A 12,244-nucleotide genomic window follows, 5' to 3' on the forward strand; every position below is an offset into this window, starting at 1 on the left:
TCAACTTGTCCACCACCCTGTAGTCATCTTCAAGTTTAACTGGGTTTTGGTTTTTAGCAGAGCCTGAAGCCTCACCAACTGCAGCCTAGATACTATTGGATTCTTGCCGCTTGGGCTTCATTAAGGCTAATCACAAAATGGCAGCTCCCCCTCCCCCCCCCCCCGGAAGTTAAGACTGCACAGGAGCATGAGAAAAGGCAGACAAGATGGCAGTCACAGTATCGTTGTGCCGTAATTTCAAGAATGACATCCCCCCCCCTTTTTTAAAGAATGACATCCTATCACTTTTGTTGTGTTCTCCTTATTAGAAGAGAGCCATTGGTCCCACCACAATGGATAAAAGGCATGAATGTGAGTGGGGGGGGGCAGTGGTCGGGAGTCATCTTAGAGGCTTTCACATTCAGAGCCCAGCATAATCTCTTGTTACTCCTTCTATTCCCCGGGTTTTGTGTTTAAATATCTAAACATATTGCGTTGTTTTTCTTGAATCTGCTTTCTTGAATATGTGTACGTTGTTGCTTTGTCTGAAACACTTCTTTCCTTAGACGGATTGGACAACTTATAGGAACACTTCAAATTCAGCTTCAGGTATGAACTCCTCTATAAGACCTTCCTTGAACTCTCATTGAGTGTCTTCTGTTCCTTTTGTGGTCCTCTGTTATTGAGGGCATTATACTATCTTTATTAGTTTATGAAGTTTCCATTAGACTGTGAGGTCCTTGAGAGTATGAGCCCTGTTATATTCAATGTTCCTTGAATAAGTATCAATGAATTATAGTGAGCTGAATGGTTTTTAATTTACCATATTAACTGCAGTATCATTTTCCTGATTTATTATATCCATTTTAGGATGTATCATTGTAATACTGCCAATTCTATGACAATAAGATATATATATATATGAGCAAAAAGGTAAATTTAGCAAATTATTGATTACCTTTCATTATTATGTTGATCACTGGGCAAAAAATTACTGTGTAAACTATGTCTTTTCAAGGAGCTCATAATTTAATGGTGGCAATATATATTAAAGATAAACTTTAGCTTTATCATCTTTAGTTATGTTTCCTTGGTGAGGCTCTTAATTTTTTTAACCTTATAATAACAATACTGATGCCTACTTCAGAGAGTTGCTACAGCATTTTAATTTTCTTTTTAATATGATATTCTTTGGTGTTATTTCAGATAATTGCTCCTTTTACTGTGAAGTATGCTTGAGATCTTTGACCAATCTTTTTAAAATCATTGTATTTTATTTTATTATTTTGTTTTATTTTATCATGATAAGGTACTATTTAATCTTCATCCCCCATTTCCACAGATGGGGTTCTAGGCCATATTATTTGCTGATTACATTATCTCATTACCAGTTATTTAACCTTTCTGAGCTAGTTTGCATATGTAAATTGGAGGTAATAGACACCTCATAGGGGCCTATAAAGATTAATTGTGATAACTAAAATAAAGTGTCCTTCCATAATAATTATTCACAAAATATTAGTTTTCTAATATTGCTTCACTGATTGATTACAAGAAGAGAAACTGGATTGGCTATGACATGATTCTAGAAGATGTCAACTCCACTGATCACCTAAGTTGTCAGTTATCTTATGACTAAGACAATCCACATTTTTCATACTTACTTAATATCAAATTCTTTCAAAATTCAATAATAAATTTTAACTAAGTCCCCCTCACAGATAAATTCTTCTTCTTTTTATTTTATGTATTCTTTTTCTGTTGACTAGTGTAAATTTTTAAGAGTATACAGTGCAGATTAGACTTTGGTAAATTCTCCCCACCATAATCAAATGGTATCTTCATCACTTTCATTGATATCACTTGCTTTTAAGAGTGTTAACATCTCAGTTCAGATGAATAAACAAAATGGTTTTCTGAACTTGGTGGGAGAATTTTACCCCTTTGAGAATAAGAATTACTTTGCCAGGGGTGTTTGGATAGCACAGACAGTTAAGCACTGGAGTCTTGGCTTTGACTCAGCTCCTGATCTCAAGGTCATGAGATTGAGACCTGTGTTGGCCTTGAGCTCCATGCAGAATCTGCTTGAGATTCTTTCTGCCTCTGCCTCTGGTACTCCCGCTCATGCTAGCTCTCTAAAATAAATAAATAATTCTCAAGAAAGAGCACGGAGTCATAGGGTAAGGAAGGAAAAAGTAAATGGAAAGTCATCAGAAAGGGAGAGACTTTTAACTCTAGAAAGCAAACTGAGGGTTCTTGGAATGGGTATGGGTGGGGGATAGGGTAATAGCATGATGGGCATTAAGGAGGGCACGTGATGTGATGAGCACTGGGTGTTAAATGCAACTGATGAATTATTGAACACTACATTGAAACTAAGTATGTACTCTATGTTGGCTGATTGAATTTTTAAAATTTAACTTAAATTTTTAAAAATGAATCACTTTGTCATAAAAAATTTAATTGATTGGCTGATACCCATTTACTTGTTATATATTATTCTCTATGACTCAACACAATATAATCCTTTATGGGTCCATATATTTTTGACTACACAACTTCATCCAGTGTTATGCCTGCACTAAATTTCAATTAAAATTGTACGCACTGATAAACAGCATTCTTAGCCTCTATTTTTCAGCGTTGCCTCCAATACTTCCATCTACAATGTAAGAAATCCACGCATTCTTTATGTTAAAATGCATAATAAACTTTCTATCTTTATTAATCAATATTAATTACAGGGATAAGAAGGTTCTGTTTTTAATGGTTAGAGTTATTCAAAAGAAGATATAGCAATGATTCATATTTCTTGTTTATATTTCACACATACAAATGTTTCAAAGCTGAAGCAAGAAACTGGTAGAACTGAACCATCATGTCTTTGTAGCAAATTTTAGATGTCCTAATTCATTAAAACTGTATCAAAAAACCAGCAAATAAACATAATCCCTAACAACAATGTAAGACATTTTAACTGAATTTTATGGACTCATTATTATACCCTTACATTATATAATAAACTATGCAAATATAAAAATTTTCACCCTGAGGCTTATCTTCTTCTTTTTAACAGTGTATTTGAGAGTAAAAGTTTTTAAATTGATTAAGTCAACATAGTTGTATTTATCTCCAAATACATACAGCTTGCAAGTGCAGGCATAGAAAAAGCAGGTTTGGATTTAACCAGATATGTGGTTTGTCTTAGAGTGACATGAAGGTAGATTATGCAGTAGGGTTGATGGTCTATTCACGCTAAGGGTAAAATGATTGACCTTGAAATTGAGGCATGCTAAGGAGGAACAAAAGGATAGGGGGGCTGAAGGAGGAAAGGGGGGTGCTAAGATCAGTGCATTGTGGGCTCATGTTGGCGTGCAAGAGTTTGGGAGTCAGAGGGCTAGAGGCACGAGCTGGAAAAACAGGAGGTGGTGGTTGGGAGGCAGGTATTGGGGATTACCATTTTGGTAGGGTGTTTGATTTTTAATGACAAATTTTAGGGAATGCTGGAATCGGTGGCTGAAGAAGAGGGTGTCAAACGATGGAGATGTCAGAATAGGGCAGAGACCGTGTAAGCAGATATTGAAGTCACCAAGAATTAAGAAGTGTTGGGGAGAGTGAAATTGATCCCGGAGCTAAGACAGTCACAAAAGTGAGAGGATTGGCTTGAATCTTCGTGAATGAGTGGAACAATGAGAATTAGGGAGTGGCAGAGTGGCCTAACTTGAGTGTCCCGGAACAAGATACCATGTCCCTTCTCTGCCTGCCTCCTATTACATTATCAGGGAGCTGGGAACAATTGAGCTCTCCTCAGAATATTGTTCTGGGGAAGGAAAAGGAAGTAAATGAAAGTGTTCATAATAGTGAAATAAATTAAATTGTTAGAAGAAATAAGTATATTTTGAAAATGGGTCATTCTATACATTGGTTATTTGATAAATTATAAAACAAAACAAAACAAAACAAAAATAAACCCTGACATATTTTCCTGTTAGAAGCAGGTCAGTAATACATTACCCTACCTATGCTGGTAAGAAGGAGGACAATACAAAGAACCAGTCTTTGATGTTCAAAAGTCAGCCTGGTGCTTACCACCAAACCATGTATTTTCTTTTTTGAAAATAATCCCACAGAGCACCAACTTCAGAGAAGGCTACTGAGACCATGATAAAATGATCCAGAGGAAGGCCACTTTATAATTTCATTTGAGTACACACAAAATTGTACTCACATTGTACTCACATTGTCTGTGCTCACTCACTCAAATGTACTCACATTGAGTACTCACTATGTTATGAACAAAAATGCCACATCTCTCTTCCTCCCCACCAAAACCACCAAAATAGGCGACAACTGCTTCTTGTCCAATTACAACTTTAGCCTCTGGCTAACTTCTCCTCTTGTTAGATCATGTATATTACAATATCCCATCATGGAATGGCCCCACTTTTTGGCAGCGCCCAATGGAAAAAAAAAAAAAAAAAGAATTTCTTCCAAACCACCAATGAAAGCCCACCTCCTATAATAGATTCTGCCTAATACCCTCTTAACGAAATACTCCTCATTTCCAAGTACTGTGGGTTTCCCTCATGGCAGCCAGGAGGAATTCCAACTTGTTAGCTTAACTACAGGTCTGTTTCTGGTGGTCTTTGATTGAAGAGCATGGACAATGAAATTAAAATTTATTTTATGTTACCGAACTGGACCTTCCTATATAGTACCCATTCGACATGGCTATTTTACACTGAGTTAAATAAAACTGAAAAGTCCGTTTCACCATCTTAGCCTTGTGTGCTGGTCTGTGTAGCTACAGATCATTTCCATGGTCACAGAAAGGTCTATTGGGCAGCACCGCTATGCTGCAGACTTTTTGAAGTTTATGTCTGCAGTCCTAAATTTCTTTCTTTTTAGCCCAAAAGTTGCTTCAAAATGTTTTTATCACTTTTTATATATCTGCTGTTCGTAAATAATGTATCATGCTTTGTGTTCTTCAGAGTTTCTCTTACCATATTAATTCTCACGTCTTATTTGTTAAAATTTCATGGCCTCCCAAGTCCTTTGGAGTCTCTCCCTCCTCTCTTCATCCTCTGTATAATAATCCATAAAAAATGCCATATTCTACAGTCAAATTAAAATTTTTAAGTGAAAAATTTTACAAAAATTATTTTATTTCAAGAGTGTTAGTCCATTTTTCCTGATTTTTGCTTAACAGTGTGTCTATTTTTATTAAATCCTAATATTTATCTTAAAATTCTGAAGAGGTATACCATTATCCTCTGAAATGTTACATACAGGACCAGGAAGTATCCTGTATTATTTTTGTTTCTTTGTAGGTAAAGTTGTTTCTTTTTGATGCCTGTGTGATTTTCTCTAACATCTACCACAATGATGTGTTTGGGAGTGGACAATGTTAACTACTTTACTTTGGTGAAGTAAATTTTTTTCTGCACCTTAGAAAACTTTTTATTATTATAAATACAAATAAATGAATATGGATAAACAGACATATATGTCTGTTGTGCACATGACTATGACATACTTATATTCATATAACACACACAGGTAGTCACATATACTTATCTATTTATGTCTCCATCCATTCATCCATTCATCTATTTATTTATTTATTCTGGTCTCCTCTTTACAGCATGAGAGCTGTCTATAATTTGTTTTTCAGTACATTCTATGAGGACTTCAACAATTTGATTTTCTTCAGTAACACATCTGCTCTTTAATTTTTTCCAACATTATTCTAATTTCCATGATTGTATTTTTAGTTTCCATGAAACCCAATTTACTTCATTTTTGTTTTCTTCATTTCTCCTTCCCTCCCTCTGTCCTTCCTTCCTTCCTTGCCTCCCATTGTCCTTCTTTACTTCCCTCCCTCCTTCGTCCACCCCCCGCTTTTTTATTCAGGTGAGTATTCTCATGTTTTCCTCCTCTTATGCTTTTCTGTTCATAATATTCTATTGTAATGCCAGTTTCATATTTTTACTTTGAATACATCAGGTTATTTTTCAGAAATTAACTAACTGATGTCTTTTCTTGTTTTATCTGATTTTGATGAAGGTGACTTTTTCCATCCTTCAGCTAGGTTGAAATATATAGATTAAATAGAATTTATGTTTCCCTGTGTAACTACGGAAATTGCATTTGGCCTCATTCTCTGTTTACTAGGGAAACAACATAAAATAGCTAAATTCATGTTATTTCAGGCATTCATTAGGTGCAGTGAATTGGTAGAGAGGTAGAATCTTGTGTCATGACGAGGAAGTGGAACCCCAACATACTCAACATGGCTATGATTCCGTAAACTGCCTTATTTCTGAGGATACCACTTCCAGAATCTTCTTCTTTTTTAAGTTTCTGGGTTTTAATGTTTTTATAAATATGGGGGATGAGAAGCATTTATATCAAAACTGGTATTGGAATGTTATCTTGAGTACTTTTTCTTAATCATTGAAGTAACCCCAAATGTCATATTTTGATGTTTTAGGAGAAACTGAGGCTGCCTCAATGAAGAGCATGAAAAGGATGCTGTAAATTTAAAATCAAAGGAAAGACTCAATTGCCTGGGTGCCATCTTTCCCTCCAAATTTGTTGGTAAGTCCAGAAAAGAAATGTTGTAAACTGAACCCTTCCAAGAAGCTTTCTTTCCAAGACAATTAGGATGGAGTTTGCAATGCCCAAATGGCCAAAGAATTTAGCAGAGTTGCTGAGATTCAGAAACAGACATCTTGAGTCTTCATTTTTGGTTGAATACATTGAATGTTGCTGCCCACATATGACCTGAATAATTAATGATATGAAAACAACTTTAAGAAAGCACTTGAAAATTCTATTTCTTAGCACTTTAGTCATATCAAAAATCCTTCCCACATCGTGGATTATAATATCCAAAAAAAAGCCAATTCACATTTTTCAGTGAAATATTATGAGATACATTAAATATAGGATTTATTATTTATGTGGAATTTTGGGAGAAATTCTAAAGTATTACTGCTGTTCTAAAAATAATTTTTACAAAATTTCTTTTTGCTATGTTTGTAACCTATAGTAATAAGTTATTAGGTTTGCTTGTGCTTTATCAATTTATAATTAATGCAATTGTTTAATTCTCTGCTCTGTTGAAGTGGTAAACTGACAATATTGTGGCCACACCTTTGGAAAATATATCTATCTAGTTTTCAGCATATTTTCTCTTGTTTGTTTTGTGAAAATTGGACCAAGGCCCTTTGAAATGCAAAAATTTGGCCTTTATCTTTTTAATAGACCTGGAGAGATTCTTGTAACCTCTATCTATGTATTTTTCTTGTCAAATGTTGTGGTTACCTTTAAATGTGTTTACTGTAAGAAAATAAGAGGAAATATTATCAAGGCTTTATAACCTGGCCACAAGTGAGTGAAGCTTGTTTACGATACAAGGTCTCCAAAATATGGGTCAAAAATTAGACTTTCTCATTTAAAATAACTTGTTTCATTAAGATAAGAACAGCAAGAAACCAAGTGAAAAGTTAACTGTACATATCTGCTTTTTCAAGATTTTGTTAATTAAATATAGCAACACAGAAAATGTGTTCTTCTCAATTTTATATTCATGACAAGTTACATGTTAGTTTTTGAAATGATTTTTGGAATATGCTTTATTGTTTGCATTTGTTTTATTCAAACCTGTTTTATTTTATAAATGTTTCATTTATAGGTCAACTATAAATGTAAATTATCTCTCTGTTATTTGAAATAAAATGAAGTAACAAGTATCTAAACATGTTCCCAGTTTTTCTAAGAAGTTAATGTTAAATTTAATTCTAATAACTCCATTTCCTTAAGTTAAAAATACATGTACTTTTAAAATTTTTGTACATATACCTGAAACTATCCATGTTCCTTTTAAAAGAAAATTGTGTTTGTTCTAAGTATTTTCATTAAATCCTAAGGAATTCTGTTTTTCTGTTCAGTAGATAGAGAATGGATATAGGTGGAAAAATCAAGAAATCATTTTTAGCCAGGTCAATATTTTGTCTCTGACAGACAACAAAAGCTATGTGGTTTCTGTCATAGCTCTGTCCCAGGCATAATCATACAAAACCAGAAATGTAAGCTGAAATACATCAACATCTGTCACTAACATACCAACCCTGGGTAATGAATTTCTCCAAATTTTACCTGAAGCTGTTAGTGTTTAAATAATACCATACAACAGAGTAATATCTGTGAAAGTTAATATGTGATATATAAAGTTGAATCTTTATTCTAAATCTTTCTAAACTGTCTAAAAGTTTAGACACATCTAAACTTTAACTTCTAAAAGTTAGAAGTTAACATCTAACTTATGTTAGATGGGGTGCCTTTGTGGCTCAGTTGGTTAAGCCTCTGACTCTTGGTTTTGGTTCATGTCATGATCTCCTGGGTCATGAGATCTAGCCCCATGTCTGGCTCTGTGCTCAGGGGGAGTCTGTTTAAGAATCTTTCCCTCTGCCCTGCTCTCTACTCATGCCGGCTCTCTCTCTCTAAAAGAAATAAATCTTTAAAAGTGAATAAATAAATAAGAGTTAACTTCCTGAGACTTGTTCAAAAAAATATTTACCATGGTCTTTAATACTTTACACATTGATCATAATCATCTTAAGAGATCTGAAAAATTCATCATTTACTTAACCTTCTTTATGTCTGCAATCTTGTATCATGTGATTGATCACTTTGGTATTTATTCACTTTATAAAACTTGCCGTGTTATTTTCTGATATTACTTGTATACAGCATTTCAAATTCATTTATTACACATAACTTTGTACATACTTTAGTAAAATACTTTCTATTTTCCCTATAGCATCCTCCCTGACATGGTCTAAAATTTTATCCTATTTCATATTAAGTAGTTGTTTTTAAGAAAGTGTTACATGATGATACTCTTTTACTAAGTAACTGATAGCAGCATAAAATTCTTATTTCAAATTACAAGTATTTTTATGGTATGTATGGGTAATTTGCTAATTTTATGCATCTTAATGAAATTTTACTGCATTTATTAGTTGACTTGGCATTCATTACATAGAAGAGCTGTATTTCATCTGTCAAATTAAGACTTTCCACTATAAGTTTCCTCTTGTGAGTTACTTACACATAAATATATTTCATGTTTAAGCATTTACATGCTGTACATGTAAATATATAAATGTACATTAATACAAGCTGTAAAAATATATTGCATGGCACTGGTTCTTGGAGGACTCATTTCTATCATATCATAATTTCTATCATTTTCATTTTTGCCAAAATAAGTATCCAATTGAGCCTACACCATGCAAAGAAATTCATTTCCACTGATGATGTACATTTGTTCATATATGTATAGGTTGATTTTTGGGTTCTCTATTATGTTCCATTGGTCTACTTGTCTGTCTTTGCAATGACCATGTGTTAATTATTCTAGCAAACCTCTGTATCCAGTCCTTCAAGAATATCTTCACTATTCTTGATTGTTTGCAGTTCCATAAAACAACCTGCTTGTATCTTTACAAATAGCTCTTTTGGATTTTGATGAAAATTGATGACCTAATAAAAGCAATTTGGAAGAGAACTGACATCTTCATAACATATTGTCAGGGCTCAAAGAGGCAGAAATGCCATGCATGATAGAAAATAAGGAATTCATTGTAGAGATTAAATGTGTGCAGTGGTGGAAGCCGAGGATTCATCTGGGTAGGCAGTTGCTTCTGGATCTAATATTGGGGCTACAGTTGCATTAAGTCAGCCAGATTGGCATTAGAGAGGGAAAGCCCAGGGTGAAGCATAAATTGGATCTTATCAGGGCAAATGGAACCCATTAAGAACAATTGGAGCTGGGGTTAGGTCTCTTATCCTCTGCAGCTACAGTGCTATAGGATGACCTGTGGGGAAGCTGGCTTGCATTGCAATGGAGCTGAGCATATCCTTGACCCCAGACTAGGAAGTCCAGAGAACTGGAGGGGCTGAGAGTCCAGGTACTGCCTCATTTCAAAAATAAACCACAATAAGCATGAACTACTATGGTGCCTACACATATGGTGGCATCTTTAATTCTACTCCTTCTATCACATGCTAAATATTTGTTACTAATACTAGCTGAGAACTGCACAGGGAAAGGAATTCTGAGGAACATTGCATCATTGAGCTAAGCTGACACATATATGATACACATCATATACATTTCAAAATCTGTGAGCAATGTATTTCTTTCCACTTATTTGGTAAATCTGTAATTGTTCTCAATAATGTCTTGTAATTTAGTGTGTAGAGATTTTGGACATCATTTGTTAGATTTATTCCTGTTCTCGTGGTAATTGCAATGCTCTTGTAAATGGTATGTTTTTATTTCATGTTCTAATTGTATTCCATGAATATATGGAAACACAGTTGGTATTTGCATGTTCATCTTGTATCTAACAGTTTTGTAAGCTTTTTTATTCTTATAATATGCCACATTTTTTGGAGCCTCTAGGTATATGATTTTATAATTTCAAACTAATGTTTATCTTATTTCCCTTCCAGTTTTATTTCTACTTTATTACATTATTTATTATTTATTTATTACATATATTACATCAGTTTTATTTCATACTTTATTACATTTCAAAGACCCCATTGCAACATTAAATAGAAGTGGTCAAAACAGACATTTGTGTTTTCTTCCTGATTTTGATGGACTGCTTTTGCTATTTCACTATTAGGTGTTATAGTTGATAAATAAAGTCTGTGGTTATCATTCATTTAATTAATACAGTCTCTTTCTATTCTTTGCTTGCAAAGACTTTTTAATTTTTGAATTTTATCAAATGTATCAAAATTTATGATCCCTTTCTGTGTGATTTCAGCATAAGGATAGATATATACTTCAATGGAAAAGAACAGACGGTCCAGAAATAAACATATAGATATAGATACATAACAAATAAATATGTTAAATCATACTTATCACATTTGTATAGTTATAAATATATTACGTATAATATTGTAATATAAATTATAAATATATATATAGTTATTATGGTTTTTTTTTAATAAAGATTTTTATTTATTTATTTGACAGAGAGAGAGAGAGAGATCACAAGTAGGCAGAGAGGCAGACAGAGAGATGGGGGGGAAGCAGGCTCCCTGCTGAGCAGAAAGCCTGATGTGGGGCGCGATCCCAGGATCCTGAAATCATGACCTGAGCTGAAAGCAGAGGGTTAAAACTCTGAGCCACGCAGGTGCCCCATATAGTTATTATGGTTTATTTATTCACATAAAGTAGCATCCAGTCCAACAGCCTCTTTATTTCCTTGAACTGCATAATATTTTACACATATATAATATATAGTATTTAAGATTTCATGACTTGACAAGTTAAAATATGATTTATATAGATATATGTTGTAATGATTTTGAACAAAGTTTCTGAGGTAATTCTTACAAAGTGCACTAGAACAGTAGTCTATGTGTATAGAAAAAATTCACTTCAAGTCTTACGTCACAACATGTAAAAACCTTAATTCAAAATGGACTGTAGATCTAAGTGTAAGAGTTATATCTCTTAATTTCTGGAGAAAACGAAGAAGAAAATCTTTGTGACATTGTGCCAGACACAGATTTCTTTCTTTTTTTTTTTTTTTTAAATTTTATTTTTTATAAACATATAATATATTTTTATCCCCAGGGGTACAGGTCTGTGAATCACCAGGTTTACACACTTCACAGCACTCACCATAGCACATACCCTCCCCAATGTCCATAATCCCACCCCCCCTCTCCCAACCCCCCGTCCCCCCATCAACCCCCAGTTTGTTTTGTGAGATTAAGAGTCACTTATGGTTTGTCTCCCTCCCAATCCCATCTTGTTTCATTTACTCTTCTCCTACCCCCTTAACCCCCCATGTTGCATCTCCTCTCCCTCATATCAGGGAGATCATATGATAGTTGTCTTTCTCCGATTGACTTATTTCGCTAAGCATGATACCCTCTAGTTCCATCCACGTCGTCGCAAATGGCAAGATTTCATTTCTTTTGATGGCTGCATAGTATTCCATTGCAGACACAGATTTCTTAAACAAGTTAAAAAACACAAAGTACAAAATGTGACAGAATGGATTCCATGAAGATTAAACACTTCTGCTCTAAGAAATGACCTGTTTAAAAAAAAAAAAAATCAAGCAAAATGTTACCTCACAAAATATTTGCAACTTACATACACAAAGATATAAAGAATTCTTACAACTTCCTAATAAGAAGAGAAATAATTGAGAAGATTGTC

The sequence above is a fragment of the Enhydra lutris genome, unplaced genomic scaffold, assembly GCF_002288905.1.
Source record: "Enhydra lutris kenyoni isolate GAN:26980312 unplaced genomic scaffold, ASM228890v2 scaffoldscaffold36, whole genome shotgun sequence".
NCBI lineage: Eukaryota > Metazoa > Chordata > Mammalia > Carnivora > Mustelidae > Enhydra > Enhydra lutris.